Raw genomic sequence first — 20913 nt, forward strand, 5'->3', positions numbered from 1 at the left:
GAATTGTGATCTGCGTTGATGAATATTATCTTTAAGCAGCGTTTCTGTGATAAAATTGTGCATGCAACTTAAGCTTCACACAGTTCGCGGTTGATTTGCCTTTGCATAAACTTTATTGCTAAAGATCCCCAGACGAAGCACATCCTTATTTATGTTTCACTTTAAAGTCAATTCTGTGTATTGCCCGCTTGAGCTGCCAAATATGTTAAATTTGACATTGAGCACCTGAAATATTACGCGCTGCTCCGCTTAATTTTAGCGAATTTCGCAGAATTCCAAACTTAACCGTTGCAAAGATGCCGAGAAGTTTGTGAAAGAGGAAGTTCATAATTGATATTTAACAAACTACCAATGAAGTTTGTATTGACGTGAAATAAGCTGTATGGTTGTGGATGGAAGATGAAGTGTGGCAAGTTTGCGAAGAGAGAAGGGATATACTATATAGATACATATTTTTGAGATTACTATTATATACAGTGTTAATGCGCTGGCATATTTATTCTGCGTGGCTTACGCTCTTTAGTTACTCATCCAAACATATACATACATAAACATACATATGGTTGGATGTGTTTATTTACATTTTAATAAATCCCTACAAAGTTTAATCCTATTTTAATACTCACATTATGCCAGCAAAAACTCTACGAAAAGCTCATTTAATAATAACGCTGCCAATAACTAAAAATTGCTTTTATAAACACATATACATACATACATATATGTATGTTTATATATTGTTAAGCCTTTTTTTTTGATATTGCAACAGCGTCAATGCCATGATGTGTGGAGACCTAATGGTTGCAACTGGCCAACAAAATGCAGTTATTGCTCTTATGTTTTGTTGGTTGACTGTTTTACACCGCTGGTTGCATTGGTGCGCCGTTTGATTTGAACTGATGTGTGGCATGCCACATATTCACGATTTTGTTTACTTTAATTAACAATTTGCATAAAATTTAATCAAACTCTTTTGTTGAACGTCATAAAAAGAGGAATATACATACATATATATAAACATATACTGTATATATATGTATATTTAAATATGTAAGTATATTCAACAAATATTACGAAAATAGGTTTGGCGCAAAATAAAACGATTAAGTCAAACTCGTAAAAATTGATGTTATTCTATTATGATATTTCACTGGAAATCGTGCTGTTAGCAATTTTGGCGACCGGAGCTACGCAGCTGTACATTACGTAGCTTACATGAATATACATAGCTATTTATACTCTTGCAACATGTTGCTACAGAGTATAATAGTTTTGTTCACCTAACGGGGTATATCTTTATATATGTATATAAATCTTCTGACCGTGTGTTTGCATTTGAACTGCTCCTAAACGGATGGACCGATTTTGATGAAATTTTGTGTGTATGTTCAAGGAGATTCGAGAATGGTTTAGATTTACAATTTGGTCCACTGGAAAATGTTTTTTTAAATTAATTTTTCATTTGTAATTAATTGCTAATTTTAAATGTTTGACCGATGGATGGCGCTACCATCGCAGTATTCAATATTCAAACCTTAAATTGGCGTAAACGTGCATTAAACAAAACGATGCCAAAGTAAAAGGCGACATCTGTAGATCAAGTTTTCATATTGTAGACAGAGTTGTTCGTTCTTAAGTAATAAATTGGGTCATTCAATACATCTATGGGTAGCTATAACATTTTTTTCATACCTGCTAACTATTGGAGGGGGTATCTTGACAGGCAATTTACAATTGCAAAAGGTCTGGCATAAAAAATAGTGGCATAACTGAAGTGTTGATAAAAAGGTCTATTAAAATTTGAGAAAATCTTTTCGAAGCATTGCACAGAGCAATGCAATATTTAAACGGGAACGATGAATACATATGTATATGCGTACAATTTCAAACTGATCCTTTCTGAAAAATAATAAAATTGCTAAATATTAGGAATGGTAGAATAGAACTGCAATCAAATACACAATGCAATGAATTAAAACTGGTTCACTTATCATTCGATGAATAATATACCACGGGCATCCCAAAAGACTGATGCCATAACCTTGCCAGCCGATTTTTTTGTCTTTTCACACTTGAGAACCATTTCTTAATATGCAGTCCACTAGGCTGACAATCGATTGGACTCGATTGATTTCACTGATGCACAGCCCAAATTCAATAGTATTTTTACCCCAAAAACCAATTCTTTCTTAACGCACGAAATTCTTTATGATTCATTTTTTTGTAAACTAACACAAGTTGCTTCACCAAAAATGCGATTATTTCTTAAATAATATTTATAATCTAACTAATAGAAATCATATAGATGGTATTAGTAGTACTACCTATGTAACAGCCACAGTAAAACTTGGGCGGGTCCTCTAGTAGATATATATATATATATATAGATGATAAGGATGACGAGAAAAGTTGAAATCCTTGTGGCTGTCTGTCTGTCCGCCCGTCCGTCCACCTGTGTAAGCGATAACTTGAGTAAAAATTAAGATATCTAATGAGCCTGGCAAAAATTTGAGAACAAGTTCGCAGATGGACGTAATTGGACCACTGCCACAAATACCATTAATAGAAAGCCTATAAAGTGCCATAATACGATAAATCAATAGATAAATATGCCAGAAGTATGAAATTTTACACCTGGAATCATAGAAGAGCCCTTTTTGGAGCTTGGGTGAAAAATTCTCTTCGCACATTTAAGATTAAAGATTAAATTAAAGATATTTCAGGACCTACTCGACCGATATCGAACAAATTTCGTATAAACTGTCACTTTGACATTCCCATATTCAGGTGCGAAAACAAACCAAATCGGACAACAGCCATGCCTACTTCCCATGCAACCCAATTTTAAGTTCCATCCGATTCGGGATAAAACATTGACCGAATAATGTATTTAAAGTATGCCACCTAATGTACAAAAATTATTGAAAATGGTCCTAAACTATTCAAGTTACCAGATACGGAATATTCGCACAACTGATCACACATATGATGAAAAAGGTTTGATCAAACTTATTGCTTCCAGAATCAATTATAGCCCAAATTTCGTTACTCTGCTTATAATAGCATTTAAGGCACAACAGAAATTATCTCCGGAGCTTGGATGCAGAAGGACTAGCAGATAGTCGTCGAAAAGTAATTACTTGTTCATGCTACGATCTATATACCTAAGAACCTTTACATGTCATCTAGCGCTAAATCGATGTCGTTCTCTTCACCTGCCACTCATCAGCCTAACTGTAGGCATGAAATGAGTCATATAAATTTAGTTCATAGCCTATAAATAAGCTGCCATTCCTGCTGAAAACACCTTTGCCTTGGCCTCTTCATTGTAAAAGGACTCACCTTCAGATAGCACAAGTCCCTAAACATAGGCCACGAGTTCATTTTCCTTAAATTGTTAGGCAGTATAAAACGTTGCCTACATTTAGGCACATTTTGTAAATTGACTATATATTAAAACTTTGCAGTTTTGAAATTATTCAATCAATAACTCAAATCAAATAGATTTAAAATTTAATTGATATCACCCTTTTGGCTTCGAACGTCACTCTGAATATATATGCACGAGTATTCCTTCTTAAGAGTTTTTGGTGCATTTTTTAACTCAGAACATAATCATGTCGGTGGTTGTTTACCTTTTCATCATCTAAGTGCCGCGAATGAAAGTTTCGAAAAATGAATTGGCCGCCCTAATTCTCCGCTAATGGTAAAAAGTTCAAAATAAGACATAGTACCGTCTTCGATGCACCGAATCTTACAAAATAGCAAATCGATCAAACAACTGGTATAAAAAAAGCGAGTTGGGTATTTCCATATCATCGAACAACTCTGGAAATGCAATGCCAATTGGAAACGTGAGTTTGTCATTTCCAGTATATAATATAATTCATTATATAGACACATATACATATATGTATATAAAAGTATACACGAATTTATTATAAATATACATGTGTATGCTTTGCACCCAAATAGCCTAAATATTTGTACTTTATTGATTTTGATAGGCTTTTACCATAAATCAGGCAAGTCATAAACCAAATTTGTCAACCACATTTATTGCTTTTCAATATTTACGCAGTATAGATCATGCAACAGAACGTGGCATGAGAATCAGTGAAAACTTTTCTGTCACATAAAGTTCGTTCAAAGCCAAAAATACGCCAATATGTCCTACTAAGTAGATATATATTTTAAGTTCGCATGCATACACAAACACATTAACACAGGCAAATGCAGTGCATATAGACATTGGCGCTGTTGGTGACACGGTGAAAACGTCATGTTGAAAATCGCAATGAATTATTGCCATCAAGCTGTGTGTTGGCGCACCATTAAAGACACGCCAATAAAAGCGGTGAACGAAATTTTGGCAAAACCGAAAATTAATAATACGAAAGCAATAAAAGGAACCAAACCAAACCTAAAAATAGTAAAAAAAACACAAAAAATGTACACCCCCACACATAATGCAATGCTAGAGGCAGAGGAACCTGGCTAAAGCGTCGAGGACGGCGACGGCAAAGAAGCAAAGCGAAGAGGAAGCGGAAATGTTCGCAATCGATTGGAGCGATTTGCATAAATTTCCAATAATTCTTGTGGCAATCAAAGCAATGCATTTCAAGCGTTCAATTTTTATTTGCGTAAAAGTGAATATGTGAGTGAAGAGATAAACGCTGCTCATGATGTTTGTAGGTGTGTGTGTGTGTGTGTGAATATGCTCAACTAGAACGGAACTAATTGCATTTTTGCCAATAAATTCCATTTTTTTAATATTGAGGCACGCACACAGTCACATTCCTACGTAGCACTGCATATTTGCGATTGACGCACGTACACACACCCACACACACATATGTATGTATGTATATTTCGTTTTCGGCAGCTGTCTTAGCATTTCCCTCAATAGCTGACAATTGCTACGCTTTTCATGCTCGCCTCGCAGCGATCGACAGCCATTCAATAAACTGCAAATTTCTTTGGCGCTTAGACCAAACAACAACAACAACGGCAACAAAAATTTACATAAGCAACTTCATTCTGACCAATGAGTTCACGCGCACCTTACGGCCCCTCATCAGCGGCATTAAAAGCGTCGCAAAAACATGCAAATCAATTTCAGTTGTTTTTGTTGTTAATCTTGCCACCGTTGCTGCCATTATTTATCCGCTTCTTCGTGATTTATATGAATTTGTTGCACCTCTCCATGTTTGCAAAAAAAAATGTGGGGCGAAAGAGCGTGCAAACCGCGCAATGAGCAAAACTAAGGACGAAATTCACTCACAAACACACACACAAATACATCCATACGTACATATGTATGTACGCACAGCAGTGCACGAGTATATTTAGCTCTCGGGGTGCCACTTAAAAGTGCAAGATTGGTGGCCGCAAAGGGAAATAGCATTTTGGACGCTTCATTAAGCGCGCAAAAAGCTGAAAGTTTATTTTTGAAGAACTTTTCGTGACTGCGAAGACGCTTTAAAGATAACGAAATTTGCAGACACTTGGCTGGCTCTAATAAATTGCGGAGGTTGGAAAGAATTATTTGGCTTCGAATAATTTTAATTTAATAAATACTTATGTACATATATAAAATAATTGCAAAAAGCTTTAAAATTTTCTTTGCTTTCATAATTTAAAGAAATTTATTGAGGACTAATAGCTAGGGCATTTAAAACGATCTTCTTTTGATACCTATAATGTAAAAATTTGTTTGCCCAAAAAATTTTGTAAACAAAAAAAAAAGATATTTTAAACAGCTGGCAACCCTGCTAACTTAAAGTGTGTATGTTCAACTGTAAGCTTCCTTAACTTCCTTCATATAACTTTTCAGTAATTCTTTAACTTTAGGCGAAAAGAATATTTCTATAGTTAATTTTAGAGACCCTTTTCAACATTTGCTATATCAAATTGTATAAAAAAGGTGATCTAAAAAAAAAGAAAATAATATTGAGTAGTCGAAAAAGTCGCAAAAAATGTCGTTATCCGATTTGGAAATTTGGATGCGAAAGATACACCTCGCTCTGGTCAAACTATAGTTGAAAAGTCGACGAAATTATGGAAAGGAGTGACCAGGATTTAAAAATGGCTAGCTACAAAAAAAAGATCGATGTTTGGGTACCACATGAATTGTCTGTGAAAAATTTAATGGACCGAATTAACATCTGCGAATCCTTACTGAAACGAAATGAAATCGAACCATTTTTGAAGAGAATGGTAACAGGAGACAAAAAGTGGATCAAAAACGACAATAATGTGCCAATAAGATCATGGTCCAAGTGTGGTGAAGCTCAACAAATGATCACAAAGCCAGGATTGACGCCTCGAACAGATATGCAGGGTCTTTGATGCGATTGGAAAGGAATCATCCACTATAAGCTGCTCCAGCCTTGTCAAACGGTTGATTCTACATTTTACTGTGAACAACTGATGAGATTGAAGCAAGCAATCGAAAAAAAAATGGCCAGAACTGATCAACAGAAAAGGCTTCGTCTTTCATTAGGACAACGCTGGACCACACACATCTTTGACGACTGGGCCTACTATTTGTTTATTTTAAATCTTTTTCTTCTTCTGTACTGGCGTAGACACCGCTTACGCGATTATAGTCGAGTCAACAACAGCGTGCCAGTCGTTTCTTCTCTTCGCTACGTGGCGCCAATTGGATATTCCAAGCGAAGACAGGTCCTTCTCCACTTGGTCCTTCCAACGGAGTGGAGATCTTCCTCTTCCTCTGCTTCCCGCGGCGGGTACTGCGTTGAATACTTTCAGAGCTGGAGTGTTTTCATCCATCCGGACAACATGACCTAGCCAGCGTAGCCGCTGTCTTTTAATTCGCTGAACTTTGTCAATGTCGTCGTATATCTCGTACAGCTCATCGTTCCATCGAATGCGATATTCGCCGTGGCCAATGTGCAAAGGATCATAAATCTTTCGCAGAATTTTTCTCTCGAAAACTCGCAACGTCAACTCATCCGCTGTTGACATCGTCCAAGCCTCTGCACCATATAGCAGGACGGGAATTATGAGAGACTTATAGAGTTTGGTTTTTGTCTGTCGCGAGAGGACTTTGCTTCTCAATTGCCTACTCAGTCCGAAGTAGCACCTGTTGGCAAGAGTTATCCTGCGTTGGATTTCTAGGCTGACATTGTTGGTGGTGTTTACGCTGGTTCCTAAGTAGACGAAATTATCTACTCGTACAACTTCAAAGTTATGACTGTCAACAGTGGCGTGAGTGCCAAGTCGCGAGTGCGACGACTGTTTGTTTGATGACAGGAGATATTTCGTCTTGCCCTCGTTCACTGCCAGACCCATTTGCGTTGCTTCCTTGTTCAGTCTGGAGAAAGCAGAACTAACGGCGCGGGTGTTGAGGCCGATGATATCAAAATCATCGGCATACGCCAGCAGCTGTACACTCTTATAAAAGATTGTACCTGCTCGATTAAGTTCTGCAGCTCGAATAATTTTCTCTAGCAGCAGATTGAAGAAGTCGCACGATAGGGAGTCGCCTTGTCTGAAACCTCGTTTGGTATCGAACGGCTCGGAGAGGTCCTTCCCGATCCTGACGGAGCTTTTGGTGCTGCTCAACGTCAGTTTACACAGCCGTATTAGTTTTGCGGGGATACCAAATTCAGACATCGCGGCATAGAGGCAGCTCCTTTTCGTACTGTCGAAAGCAGCTTTGAAATCAACGAATAGGTGGTGCATGTCGATTATCCTTTTACAGGTCTTTTCCAAAATTTGGCGCATGGTGAATATATAGTCGGTTGTTCTAAAGCCACACTGATAAGGTCCAATCAGTTTGTTGACGGTGGGCTTTAATCTTTCACACAATACGCGCGATAGAACCTTGTACGCGATGTTGAGGAGGCTTATCCCACGGTAGTTGGCGCAGATTGTAGGGTCTCCTTTTTTATGGATTGGGCATAGCACACTTAAATTCCAATCGTTGGGCATACTTTCGTCCGAATATATTTTGCAAAGAAGCTGATGCATGCTCCTTATCAGTTCTTCGCCGCCGTGTTTGAATAGCTCGGCCGGCAATCCATCGGCCCCTGCCGCTTTGTTGTTCTTCAGGCGGGTGATTGCTATTCGAACTTCTTCATGGTCGGGCAATGGAACGTCTGCTCTATCGCCATCGATTGGGGAATCAGCCATTCAGCAGACTGGAGAAGTGTTCCCTCCATAATTTAAGTCATTTTAAATATACAAAAAAAAAAAAAACAACTTGAAATTTGATTAGAAATACGAACCAACTTTTTCGACCACCCTATATTTTGATGTTGAAAGCCAGCTTTGCCGTTTCTCAGTTGAATCCCAAAATTTGGTTTATTTTTAAGTTCCGTGGACAATGTCGTCCTTCAAATCCTCGGCGGAAATCACCGAAAATGTTTCATAAGTATTGAAACAAAAGCATTGAAAATAAATGATTACAATATGATCCAACGAAAAATATAACATATGCTTATCGCTTAAGAGATGTTTGTCAAAGGTGCTCTGGATCATACCAAACCACATACGAGTATGAGAACAGCTAAGAGATTGGTAAAACGAGTCCTTAAGGAGTGATCTTCAATATTTGTAATGCAAACGTGTAGTGGTTTCCTCTAGAAAATGAACAGAAATAATAATAATAACCAATAAACTTGCGAAAATTTTACGCCAAACGATGTACATATTTTTAAAGGGGAAGTGTGTTAGAACGAAAATGCTTCGGTTATTATAAGTAAATATATATGTACATATATAAGTGTTTCGATGGGGTATTTACACAAATAAGAAAAACATATGTATATATTTAGATCCACATTTACATGTACTTGTATGTATGTAGCTACAGCGTATCGAGTAAAAATTTCAGAAAATACTCTGTTTATAAAACAAGCACCGCAAAAGTTGCGCTCACCGCACGAGCATGTGTCAAACGGATAAATGTTCAAATGCGAAAGGGAGCAACTATAAATTATTGAAAATATTTAGTGCACGCTGCAAGTTCTGTACCACACGTATGCGGCATGTTTATACATACAAATAAAAACAAACACTTATGTGACTAGAGACATGCTGGAAATTAATATTTTGATATTGCGGTGCGGTGCATCAAACGACACTAAGCTTTGGAAGAAATGAAAAATTTAGTTGAGTCTAATGCCAATATGTTAAAGTCCATTATTTTAACTTTGCAACGGGAAAGCCTGAGCTCTTAATGAAAGATATGCTGATCAGCTGGTTAAGCCCTGAGAAATGAAAATGGTTGGTATCATCATTCAGATAATAGAAATGTATACTGGGTACCCTCCTTTCCCTATCGGGTTCAAACTGATGAATTTAGGGATTTCAAGTTTTCAGGGCGGACGTGCGTTTCTATAACGATATTTTTCAGGAGTATCCAGCGTTAGTGGTATTTTATATGTCATGATAAAGAGATCAAAAGACATCGAATCAACTTCATAGTAGTATAATAGACGGAAAGTAAGCTTTCAGTGTCATCGTCTTCTCGATAACCAACGCACATTTCTAGATATCTACTAGAAAATTGAGAAGATGAAACCGCAATAGCTGACCAAGATATAACTAACATGTCCATTTCTCTCTCTTTCTTTGGGTGAAATATATAAAATATTAACCCACTGTTGCTTATATACAGATATACTGACAAATAGAGTTACGCACATACAAATATGTATAAGTATGTATATATGGTATAGCATTATACATATATAATATATGGTATATAAATATTCCGTATGGTGTAAGGAGTAAAGACAGAAATATTACACAGAGTTATAAAGCGAAATAGCTACTAATATGTATGTATATGCATAGCCATTATAAACTTTAAAATGTGCACATCATATTTGATCTTCAAGTGTATGTACCCTGCAGGAAAAACGACGATAATCAGCATTAGTCAATAAAGTCAAAAGGCGGTCTCAGCAAATTTGTGATTGGCTCCAGGCGATTTGTCGATCAGTAAGGGACCCTATATAGAAGTTTTTAGGTACCACAACGGACCGTTCAAAGCTGTGCAAGTGAGATCCCTCTTAAGATCAAGCTCTTCACGTAACCTAACCTAAGCAAATCTTACCTAGCCTCACCTAACCTAACCATAACCAATACCAGATCGATGGTTCAAATCATGACAAAAACTCACACATTACAGCAGTCTACGATACGCTAAACTTGAAGAGCTGAAAAGAGAAACGTTTACATAAATATTGCCACAACCAAGTAAGAATAGAAGAATGGTCGAATCGCTAGTCGCTTTAAGAAAGTTATCTTCTCATATTGAATCGTTGCAGTTTTCACATGCAAATTTATTTGACGAGACTCTGTTCTAACGCGGACTTTGTTCTAACCTAACATAAGTTGCGAATAGAAGACTGTAATGAGGTGCGATGAACTAGTTCCAGATCAATGAAAAAATTTATACATTTTTTTGTGTTCCCTGCAGGCTAAAAATTCAAAAATAAATGCACTATCATACAAGGTCTGTCGCAAGAGAAACAGAACTTTTTAAATATAACTGTTTCTGGTGGCGCCACCTACTGGTGGGTATATGAAATAAAAAGCTGGATCTCTTGTTGACATTTCGTAAAAATTTTAAGACAATTGGATAACTACAATCGATGTTATCAATCAAAAAGGGACAGCAGCTTTTGGTCATCGGTCGTAAAATGCATTTTGAACAAAGAGCAAATATTAAATTTTCTTTCTTAAACTTGGGAAAACGTTTACTGAAACATTTCAAATGATGAAAAAAGTTTATAGTGATCAGTGCCTATCCTGTAGTAATGTGCATGAATGGTTTAAGCGATTCCAAGAAGGTCGTGAGGACCTCTGTGACGATCAGAAGTCGGGCCGGCCAAAATCAGTGATTACCCAAAACAATATTGAAAAAGTGCAGGAATTTATTAAGATTGAGCCGAAATCTTCTTTGCGTTACATGGAAATGGAGTTAAATATCACCAAAGACTCCATTCATCGCATTTTGATAGATAAATTGTGTCTACGGAAGGTGTGCTCCATGTCCAAGGTCCTGGCGCGTGTTGCACGATAATGCGCCGTGTCATCGGTCGACGCTTGTCACTGATTTCTTGACAAAAAACTCCTTATTAACCATGAATCACTCACCCTACTCACCAGATCTGGCACCCTGTGATTTTTACCTATTTGGAAAACTTCATTTGCCCATGAAAGGACACTGGTTTCAGGACATTTCAGGTATTCAAAAGGTGACGACCAATATTCTCAAGAGCATTCCGAAAAATAATCATAAACACTCATTTGAAATGCTAATTGACCGGGCTAAATGCTGTATCGAAGCACAAGGAAATTGCTTTGAATAAAAAAATATAACTTTTGAAAAATATAATTTTTTTGTTGTTTTCTTTTTAACAGTCCTGTTTCTTTTGCGACAAACCTTGTATATGTACATAGTTCCAAGTATATTGTAACAGTGAATCTGCTGCACTTGGCATAAATATTGTCAACGGATGTTTGAGTTATGTGAAACGAAACTATATGCTTGTGTAAATGTGTGTGTGCAGTGTATCAGCCTGCAGCCTCAAATTTCCGTTATTAACGTTCAGCAAATCAATACGAAATGCATAAATATTTATATGAAAATTGACATTCTATTTGAGTTGCTTCATGCTGTGCTCTTTTATTAGCTGCATATAAATATCAGAAGTTATATAAGTACGTTAGTAGATACAAAGGTACATATATACGAAGATAAATGTAGATTGCTTATTTTTCGAAGCAAGACTTCATTTGCGGTCGTTTATTGCAGTAAAAATATATTTCCTAGTTTAATAATTCAGGCTACAAAAGTGCAAGAAAATTATTAGTTGGATTAAAAAACCTTTAGAGGATAGGCAAGATTCGGGCAATTTGGGTAGTCGAAAAAATCTTTTCGTATTTTGTCCATAGATGTCGTGAGTAACGATACTCATAGTTAATGCAAGCTAGCACTCTAACAAACTGTAACGAAAAGACTCTGAAGAGATTTCTACCACGAACTCATTCGGCCGCGGAGACTTCCTTTTCCAACATAAAATATAGTTGCAGGCCAAAACTAAGAGAAGAAGTTGGGCTAAGCTTCTAAAAAAGGTATGAGCAACAAAACATAAAATCGTTGAATAATGCAACTGCCTTACGTAACTTCAGCGCAACATCATGACATACATGACGCTCAAATTGTGGCACGTTACAATTCCATGTACAACTGTAAATAGTTTGATCAACTAAATACGTATGTACTTAGTTTTCTTTGCTACGCATCGCATGTACGCAACATTTGCGGCATAATGCCTTTTTCAGTTGCACGTAGCATGCAACATGCGGCTTCTTAACCAATATAAGCTGTCTGTTTTCACACACATACATCTGTATATTTGTAGCTATACTTATAATTTTCCTAGAATTTGCAATCATTTCAATTGCTATGTCAATTGCCTTGCCATTTCTTGCTTGTTGCATCAGTTGCGACCTGCTTCAGTGTATTGCCGCTTTCTTAAATGGCAGCAAAAATATACTATCAATGCGACATATGTACATATGTATATGAAAACATATCCATGTATATATGTAAGTATATATATGTGTATAATAACTACTAACAGCCCATCAAACGCCCTGTCACCTTTTCATTGCCACATTGAGGTGCCAACTAAGGGCATATTGCTGCGATGACATTTCATTTTTCCTCACTCCTTTTGATTGCTACATTCATTTTGTACGCTTGCTTACAATTTCATTTGTCTTGCATTACGTTTTAATTCGATTCGAAAAGTTGCTTGTGGGTCTGCAGCAAAATGTTTCACTAAAACGGTGAACATTAGGGTGAGTAAAAAAAATGAGTATTTTTTGGTTAGTACCCTGAAAACTTGGTTCTTAGGCATTTCTACGAAATTAAATGTTTTCAAACAAAATCTTTAAAAGGAGAATATTTTTTCAAATGGAAGTGAGATAGGAACTTTTCTATCTGATAGTAAGCAAATAAATAGAAAACTATAAGGCAGAAGAGCTTGCCGTTACAATTAAAAGCTCATACTTGGAGAACTTTTTGTAGAGGTGTCTAAGAACCCAGTTTTCGGGCAACCCAACGAATAAAAATATTAGAATTTTTGGGTCCACCCTAATATACATAGATTTATGTACTTTTATTTCTTATTTGTTGTTTGTTTATTGTCGATTTTAACAGAGCCTTTTGGAGTCAATGCGTCTGCAATGGCTTCTGTTTGCAAGAAAAGCTTTCAAAGCTTGTATAAAATGTACTTATGTATGTAAAAAGAAGGTTTGTTACAGTTATTCTGGTTTATAAAATTATAAATTACCCTTTTTAAGCCGGAATTGAAATATCATCAAAGACTGCTTACCTGTAAAAGAAAAAAATAATGAGTTTGTATATTGAATGGCATTTATATAAAATAATTTTTAATAAATCTTAAGTTAAACACTTGCAATTAATTTACTGAATTTCTTTCGAGAAATTAAAAAATTACAAATTAATATTGATAATAAGAAGAATTTAAAATTCTAAGAGATAGACCCTGCGGAAATTCCGCCCGCCACGTCGGTGTAACTTTAAAGTTTAAATTCGTTTTTCGCAAAACTCAATTTTTGAAGTCGGTGGATACAATTTCTCGAAAATTTATGGTGGACTTAGTTCGAACTGTGTGCACATCTTTAAAATAACATTATCTAGTTAAAAATGAGATGTTTAAATTCTGAAAAAAATTTAAAATTTTAATATTTTTTCCTTCGTTCAAACATGAGATTTATATACCATATGTGCTAACTTAATATTTTTGGTTTTTTTTTTTAATATTAGATGAATCAATAATAAGTAATGCTGTCCACGGCGAGAGCACTTTTTTTATGAGACATCCAGGGAGATGATATCTCAACGGCTGCATTTTCAACATTTTCATATCAAAATTTCAGGAGACATTGTTCAAATATATACTTATAATACCTTTGATAAGCCACATTACATTTTTGAAATATATAATTGTTTATATTAAAATAAAAATCGTAAAAATACCTTTTCGGTACCTCTGAAACCCACCTAAACCCTTAAGTCATATTTGCTATTCCTGAACAGTTATACTATATATCTTAGGTTTGTTCGAGTCATCACATTGCTGAGAGAGTCGTCTCTCAGTTTTAAAGATATCAATCTAAAATAATCACGAGTGATTTTCTTGAGTTGACAATCCTTGGCCGGATAAAAATTCGGGTCCGTCCGGATGCGTGGACCGTAGACTGCCGTGGGAACCGATTTTTGCCTAAAGCAACGCTAAAATATCTGAAGAAATTTTCCATATCGGACTACTATAGCTTGGAGCTGCCATATAAAATGAATAATCTTAATCAAGTTCTTATATGGACAACTTTTTTTATTTGTGAATGACTTCGTTGCAAGCGAAATTAACGTTTTTTTTCGCTTTCGATAGTTACAAACATAGATTTGAAGTACCATCGAACAACACCCGCCCGTTAACTAATTTCACTAGAAAAATCAATATTATTTCTTTTTGCAAATACTAAAGGCATTAAATAACTTTAAAATTTTATATATGATATGATAACCTTGTTATCATTAGTTATAGCTTCTTCTCGTCTTCAATAATGGACTTAATTGGAAGAATTAATATGCTGTATATCACTCGCATACGAGAGAGTAGTTGCTTAAGTAAATTCGGAGTTCATTAAATTCTTGTTAAAGCTTATTAAATTGATAAAAAAAAATACCGCTGATTTCTTATCTCTAATTTTAATTACTACTATGGTAGGTAGTGACAGCTGTGTTATTAATTTAGTTGGCCAGGTGTCAGGGTATCAATAAATTGTGTCTTGTATGTATTGTCACACGTCAACTTTTTCACGTTCTTTTATATGTGTCTACATATGCATACATACATATAGTATATGCTTATTTACATACATACGTATGTTTTATTTTTTTTATACGTGCCTTAGGCAATACTGACATTCTTGGAAAATACTTTGATGTTTGAACTTATCAATGTGTAAACGACTCTAGTAACATTTCTATTGACACAGTGTAAGTGATTTAATCGATATTGCTTCAGTTCAGTTCAATATATATACATATGTATATATATAAATGTATGAAACAAGGTACTATTACTAATGAAGATAGTCATTTACGAGTACTATGCGCGGTCGAATTGAGTGTAAATAAAGATAAGAGAAATATAAATAAAGTAAATAGTGATACAACTTACAGGCTCTTTGACATTTTAACACTCAAAAATCATTTCAGGTTTATTTATTTTAAAAATTGTGGCTTATTTAATGAAAGCTCTTATCAATTGGACATTTTCAATATCAGACAAAGGCAAACATTAAAAACTCAGCAATTTGCAAAAAAAAAATTACAAAAAAATAACTGTTTTCGGAATTTAATTAAAGCCTGAAATCCCCCTTTGCAAAAAAAATGTGCGCATTAATATTAACTGGAATATTCGGTTTTGAAACCAAAATTTGTAGGTCTACGGCTATACCAATCACTTGTCATCATACGAAAGTAAGAAACGCTCTCCTTGTAATTTCTAAGCAAGGCTAATAGTTTAGGGGTTACATGGGATTTTTATTAACTTTTTGTATTATACAAAATCTCTAGAATCTTGTTCTAATTTTTAAATTGATCTTAACAGTTTGGAGTTACAGCCTTGAGAACTTGTGCGCTCGAGGCTAGCTAAGCTAAGTGCGGCGTCATTAAGCCCGTTTTTCTGGGAAATGTGGTTTTGAAGTCGTTTGTCAAGATTTTGCTGCTGCTCAACTGCTCAACCGACCTTCTTGCATTTTTACAAAGGCTTTTGAGATACAATTCTAAAAACTTTTACCAAGGAATTTTTTTTATTAGAAATTTTAATATTTTTTTTTTTTATGACTGCCGAAAATCAAATTTTCAGTTTTTTTCCTTCGTCCTAGTCCTGAGTTAAGGTTTCCACGAAAACACGTATTTTTCTTCACTTTAGATGATTCTGTAAGGAGTTATGCGGCCAACGCGGGCGCATCTCTTTTCCGAGCAATCACCGAAAATGGCGTCACAATGGCGAATTTAAAATATTTTTTTCCAAAATTTCAGAATTTCTTCGTTAATAGTGTATGTTTATAACAATAAAACATTCTAATAAAATATTTCATTTCTATATGAGAAAAAATTGTTGAAAAAGGTTGTTTAACCCCGAGGAAACCCTTAATCCCTTAAGGGGTTACATGGGTTTCATAGTTTCAAAAAAATCGAAACATTTTTTTTTATCTTATTAAATTCTATAGCATCTCTAGAATATTGTCCTAAATTTTCAAGTTGATCTGATCAATACTTTCGGAGATACAACCCTGAGAACTTGTGCGCTCGAGGCTAAGTGCGTCGTCTTTAAACGCGTTTTTCTCGAAACTGTGTTTTCAAAATCGGTTGTCAAGATTTCTCGCGATGAAATTTTACACAAGTCTTCAAGATATCATTTACAAGGTCTTGAACGAAGGATTTTCCTTTAATTATAACTATTAAAAAAAAATGAGAAATTTTCATCGAAATTTGCATTTTTTTATAAAACGTCTGCTAAAAATCCAATTTTCATTTTTTCTGTTTCCTTCGTCCAATACCTAGTTTATTGTCTTCACTAAAACACGTACATATATTTCATTTTTATTTCTGATGATCCTGAAAGAAGTTCTGCTGACAACGCAGATGCACCTTTTTCCGAGGGACTGCCAGAAATGGCGTCGTAATGACTGCCATTTTGATATTTTTTTTTGAAAATTTTACGAAATGTTTACTAAATATGAGTCTTTTAAATGAAAAAAAATTCATTAAAATATTTTATTTTTTATATGTAAAAAAAAAATTATTGAAAAAAGGCCGTTTTTTGCCCGAGGAAACCCTTAATCCCTTAAAAGATAATGTCTCAGCGATTAACAAATTTCAAAATATCCTACGAGTATATACATATATGTACATCAATTCGATCTCAACTGGGGTTTCGAAGCTCAGTGTTTTTGATTGACTGTGTATGCTTTCTAGGCTACCTGAACGCGGGTTTATCTTAGCCGAAAATGGAATCATTGCCTTTTCAGATCTCTAAAATATTTTTCATGCCAAATTTGAGAATCGCTTTACCAGCCGGTTTACTTATCAACAATTTATATCATTACACAGTGAATGTGTTCTATGAGAAATCAACTATGATAATTATGTACTTGTCGCTAACTCTCAACTCAAATAAAACCGGAAATATCTACTATTAGGCATGCGTTTCATAAAAATAAAGAAACCGAACAAAAAAATCAAAAATTATTTCTAAACTAAAGTAACTTTCTAGTATACATCTACACACATCCGCTTTCGTAGCAGCTTCGTAAAACCACTTCAGCATAAAATCCATGCAAATTATATATTTTCTATCGATCTGTTATAATTCATTTTTGGCACGAAACCAACAACGTGAAGTCCTAAGACAGCACGTGAAATGAATAAAATGAATTCTCTAAGAATGAGGTGAATGTTTTTGATAAAGAGTGAAACAACAACTAGTACTATACAATCTATATGTATACATTACACAACAACAATCACCTTGAAACAACAAATGACCAATCAGCGGAGGTTTATATGGCATAAATAAACATTTTATTAGAACAAGTGCAAATTACGCCGGCGGCCATTTAATGTGGAAACGTATACAAATGCACATACATACATATGTGTTCGAACTCGTGCTCTATAAATAAAAATTCACACCAAACAGCAACATTCATAAATGAAAATAAAAAATATATCAGGATATAGCATTTTCAGAAATTATTTTTGTAAAAAACAATGAATTTAAAATATATATTTTCATTTGCATTAATACTTGTTAACATGTATTTATTGAAATTTGAAAATTTTTCAAAATATTTTTTTACATTTTCAATGGCGCAATTATGCTGTTGACGAGTGTAAATCTGATTTTCTCCCGCGCAAGCCATGCAAGTGACACTGAAACTTATTTGCGCTGTCATTAGTCGGAAACTGTGTGGAGTAAAATTGAGAAAATTTAAATAAACAAAATGCGGAAAATTATGGGCTTGGGCATCTCAGCAAACGCCATTTTTAATAATAAATATAAAAACGCAGTATTTACGTAAATATAACGAAATGTACATAGCCGATACATACGAGTATGTGTGCGTGTGTATATAATTTCTTTTATTATTTTTTTTTTTTTATGAACACGCAACAGCAAGAAAGTTGATCAATAACTATAAGATGCGCTCAGAACACTGCGCCGTACCTCTTTTTGGACTAAAAGTTGCTTATTGTTACAACTTTTCTGACAATGTGCCAAAGTAATGCCTCTACTCTAATTACTCAAGGCAAGAAACAAAGATGTGTGACAAGTGTTGGTCATTTAATGAAAATTAAACAAAAACAAGAGAACATTAACTTCAATTGCACCGAAGCTATAATAAAAATTCGTTATAAGCACTTGATTTCGATCGTTCAGTTTATATGACAGCTATATCCCATAGTGGTCCGATATCGACGTTTCTGATATAGAAGAAACTTCTTGGGAAGAGATGAACGTCTATAATCTTGATAAAAATTGGTGCAAAGCACACAGCACAATTTTTCAAACCTCCTTACGATATTCTGAAAATAGGCGAAATCGGATGATAATGGTGTCCACTCCCCATATAACGGTTCTCTTAAACTATTGGTAATCGATTTTTTTATATTTTGTCAATAGATGTCGTTGTCGTATATCCAATCGCATTGTGTCATACGATACAGTGTTAAAAAGGTGAGATTTTAAGCTTCATTTAACCAAACAACAAACAAACAACAATAAATTCGGGGAAGGAGAAAAAAGTTACAGCTGCTCAAAAATGAGTGAAAATAATGAAGAAATTTTCTATATTTTGGAATGTTTGTATAAAAAATGGAAGAATGCCACGCAAGCCACCAATGAAATTTGTGAAGTTTACGAAGACGATGCTGTATCAGTTCGTGTAGTCCAACAAAGGTTTGACTTTCGACTCCCAAATTTAGAACTTCCCAATATTAGAAGCGCGATAAATCAATAACTAAATTCGTTAGAAGCATTAATTTTTTTTTATTTTATTTTTTTTTTTATTTTTTTTTTAAATTGAACTAGAAGGGCTCTTATGAACCAAAGTCAAATTTGGACGACGGTGTGTCACCGCCCACATTTAGGTATACATCCATATCTTCCACCCTCCTCGACCAAGAACAACTAAATGTGATGCTCCAAATCAAACCGAAATTGTTCAAGCTTCTAGGTACCGAATATGAAGGTTCCAATGCTTCTAGTTGGCTATTTATTGAAAATACCGGTGAATGTGTGAGATATTTATTTGAAATTCGATGGAAGTTCTTTCCTAATTATAGTATGTCGAAATATCAACAATCAATACTGCCCTCAGCCCCTTAACCCTTACACGAGGGCTGCTATATATATTTCTGGCCTAGGCAACACTAAGTTTTGCCAGGTGCAATCTGACATTTCCATTGGAAAGTTTGACATTTTTTAGCAAAACATCACTCAGAACGTTTTGTCATTTAATCGTGAATTGTTTTATTTACAAGGAATTAGAAAATTCAACTCGGCCAAAAAATGGAATTAACTCGTGAACATTTTCGTGCGATCATTTTTCACAACTTTCGACGTGGATTATCACGACAAGAGTGCATCGATGAACTAAAATCTTTGTATGGCTATGAAGCACCATCCTATAGCACTGTGAAAAACTGGTACAACGAATTCAATCATGGCCGACGCTCGCTCAAAGACGAATTCCGTGAAGGTCGTCCAAAAACAGCCGTTGTGCCAGAAAACATCGATGCCGTACGTGAACTGATAATGCAAGACCGTCATGTAACATACCTTCAGATAGAGGCATGCCTATGCATTTCTCCCACCAGCATACATTCGATATTGCATGAACACCTGGCCGTAAAAAAGGTTTGTTCTCGTTGGATCCCGCACAATTTGACAATCGCTCAAAAAAAGGCTCGTGTGGATTGGTGTAAAGAAATGCTGAAAAAATACGATCGCGGTGCTTCAAAAGACGTTTATAAGATCGTCACAGGTGACGAATCATGGATCTATGCGTATGAGCCCGAAACAAAACAGCAATCGACCGGGTGGGTCTTCCAAGACGAGCCAAATCCAACGAAAGTTGTTCGTGGAAGAAGCACTTCGAAGCAAATGGTCGCCTGTTTCTTCGGCAAAACTGGTCATGTGGCGACTGTTCCGCTTGAGCAACGTAGGACGGTCAATTCTGAGTGGTACACCACCATTTGTTTGCCTGAAGTCTTCGGAGAAGTTCGAAAAACGAACAAGAGAAGACGAATCATTGTGCACCATGACAATGCGAGCTCTCACACATCGGCTCAAACCAGCGCCTTTTTGACCGGCCAAAACGTCGAATTGATGGGTCATCCGCCGTACAGCCCTGACTTGGCACCCAATGACTTCTTTTTATTCCCACACATCAAGAAAATAATGCGTGGTCAACGATTTTCGTCGCCATTCAAAAACCATGTTTTGGAGGTGTCTCCATCGGAGTGAAAAAAATGCTTCGAAAATTAGTTGGAGCGCATGCAAAAGTGTATAAATCTTGATGGAGAATATTTTGAAAAACAATAAAACCATTTTCGTTGATAAATATTCCTATTTTCATTATTAGGCCAGAAATATATATAGCATCCCTCGTATCCTGTCCAGGATATACAAATAAGAATGGTAATCATAGTTTTTGGCTCAATGTTAAAATAAATTAATTTTACGCTCGGTGGATCTAGAAGAAGCCAAGACAGTTTATTAAATGTCCAAAACATCGCAAGTTTGTTAAATAACAACTCAA

The 20913-nt window shown here is 35.4% G+C and overlaps 1 protein-coding gene across 5 annotated transcripts in view; it reads right to left on the reverse strand.

Moving 5' to 3' along the window:
- The window catches only part of LOC105229624 (poly(U)-binding-splicing factor half pint), a 320705-nt gene that overhangs the window by 244001 nt on the left and 55791 nt on the right, over positions 1-20913 (reverse strand). The window contains exon 3 of one of the 5 annotated variants that reach the window (XR_007421708.1): positions 1693-13385. The exons of 2 other annotated variants lie outside the window; for them this stretch is intronic. The gene's annotated coding sequence lies outside the window, so the exon portion shown is untranslated. The remainder of the gene's footprint in view (positions 1-1692; positions 13386-20913) is intronic. 2 more of the 5 variants (XR_007421709.1, XR_007421710.1) reach the window with 2 other exon arrangements.

The sequence above is a fragment of the Bactrocera dorsalis genome, chromosome 2 (assembly GCF_023373825.1).
Source record: "Bactrocera dorsalis isolate Fly_Bdor chromosome 2, ASM2337382v1, whole genome shotgun sequence".
Lineage (NCBI taxonomy): Eukaryota > Metazoa > Arthropoda > Insecta > Diptera > Tephritidae > Bactrocera > Bactrocera dorsalis.